Genomic DNA, 2,367 nt, shown 5'->3' on the forward strand with positions numbered 1-2,367 from the left:
CACCGGTGTCCCATTATTTGTTAAAAACAATTGAATCTTAAAATCCAACTTATTGACCTCTGTATTGAACACACCCTATTTGGAGTTCTCTCCTACATTGGCTTCAGTAACATTGCTGAGTCCTGGATCTCCTTAGTTCTCCTTTTTTTTTTTTTTTTTCTCAGTCTCTTGCTAGTTTCTCATCCTTTTCCAGGCAGATAGAAGTCAGGATTCTGACTTTGACCCTCCTCTCAACTAACTCCACACCCCCTTTACTCTGTCTCAAGCCTTCAACATTCCTGTACATGTGATTGATGCAATATCCACATCTCTCATCAAGGCCGCTCTGAGCCAAACCTTGCATTTACACTGCTTGTTAGAAACATGCATCTGGATTCTCACAGTACCTTAAACTCAACACATCCTAACTTTTCATTTTTTTCTCTTATGCTACCAAATCTGTTTTCCTTCTTTCTCCTTTCTCTTTCAGAAACCAGCAGTATCCTTGACAAGAGCAAATATATCTTTTTTTTTTTCTTTTTTTTTTTTTTTTTTTAGGCTTGGCACTTAACCTTTTCAGACTTCAAGAATCTGCCCCAATGTCAAATAGCTTTGCTGGGCAGTACTAAAGATGAAGCTACATTGGCTTTCTCTCCAGTAACTGCCAACACATGGCCCGTGAGAAAGTTTCACACTGTTCCATTTGGTGATTTCTCCTTTGTGCCCTCATCACAGCATTCCACCAGTCACTCACCTCCAAGTTCTCTCAGGTATGAGTCAAAAACTGGTCCAACACATCATTCAAACCAATAGGAGCATTGCTGAATTACCTGAAGTGAGGTGAGGTGAGGTGAGGTGAGGTGAGGTGAGGTGAAGTAAGGTGAAGTAAGGTACAGGCACACCTCATTCATCTCTCTAGAGGACAAGTGGGGAGACTCACAGCAAAGAAAACTTGCATCCATATTCCCTCTAATATTCAAATCCTGACTCTTATATACTCTTGATGTTACAAAATAGTTAACACAGATGTAACTGGCTTTTGATAATCTTAAAATTTGACAACTTGTCTGATAGCTCCTATGGAATATATTACTTATTGTGCCTTGTTACCTTAGTCAAAATTTCCATTTTATTATCCCATTATGTTATCATACCTTAGACGAAAAATTCTACTCTAGTGAATCAACCTTAGAAAAATAACCCAAAATACTAAAAAGCGATACTTAAAAAGATTTCTACTTGCAGCTTTACTAAAATAGTGAAAACTGAATACTATTCAAATATTCAACAATACTATAATAGCTAGGTTAATTATAGAACCCCCACTCAATAGAACCCACATATCCATTAATAATTTGAGTTAACATATCTAATATATGATCTAACATATAATCCTAGATCATATTAACCTCCCAAAAAAACCTCCACAATTGAATATACAGATGGACAATGTACAGAAACTTCTGCACAGAAAAAGTAAAAAATAAAAGTAGAATGTTAATAATTTTCTTCAGATGATGAGATTTTCAGTAATTCACTTTTCCTTTTCAACTCAAATTTTCATAATCAGAAAAATCAAACAACTTTTCAAAATGTGTACTCGTAAAATCCCACTCTGTACAACAAATAGATTCATCCGTATGGTAGGCTTGAGACTACTTTGTTTGCGACAAAGCACCATACTGGAGTAGATCAAAACTTTTAAACTCAATCATCTTTCTTCTTTCTCCAAATAACAAAATAAACTGGCCACTAAGTGTTATAATAGCGCACACAAATAAACCTAACATCTGGTAATGAGACACTGAGCTTTCATCTCACTATCCAGGAAGGATGTTTGAGGGATAATTGAAAAATATCAAAGTCTGAATAATTAACTACCCAATATTTTTTTAATCATATGAGGTAGTTCTCTAAAGGCTGAAAGAACACTAAAATTTTTATTTTTTACTCAATCCATCAGGTGAAGAAGCACATCTCTGAAGAATAATATCTTGAAGCTCTGGCAATTAACCTAACCATGTTTTCCACTTTGCAAAATTAGTTTACCTGCCAACTCAATCTGCCGGTATTCTCCTAACTTTTTAAATGTGAATTGTGGCAATTCTGCAAACCAGTCTATTGGGCAGTCTGTCAAGAAATAACTGCTACTGTCAATTACATTTTGTCTTTCCTAATGGAGTTATTGGGGAATATTTCAGGTTTTTAACATTTTTAAATTGACATGTTTATTGATTCTCGCTCTCTTTATGTGCATTATACACAGTGTTGGCATCCCATGTCAAAATGCTAAACTTTACAACTTGAAACTCACCACTGTAATAGGTAACTTCCTTAGGCTATTAGCAAATGTCACTAATGCAATTGAACAGCAAGTATTAAAATGGA

The 2,367-nt window shown here is 35.2% G+C and overlaps 1 long non-coding RNA gene across 1 annotated transcript; it reads left to right on the plus strand.

The window, feature by feature from the left end:
• Nucleotides 1–541: 541 nt before the first annotated feature.
• Nucleotides 542–2,160, plus strand: LOC140624801 (uncharacterized). Its single transcript, XR_012024243.1, has 2 exons — nucleotides 542–819; nucleotides 1,943–2,160. It is a non-coding gene; the product is annotated as an uncharacterized lncRNA (long non-coding RNA).
• The last annotated feature ends 207 nt before the right edge of the window (nucleotides 2,161–2,367 follow it).

This window comes from Canis lupus, chromosome 35 (genome assembly GCF_048164855.1).
Source record: "Canis lupus baileyi chromosome 35, mCanLup2.hap1, whole genome shotgun sequence".
NCBI classification, from domain to species: domain Eukaryota; kingdom Metazoa; phylum Chordata; class Mammalia; order Carnivora; family Canidae; genus Canis; species Canis lupus.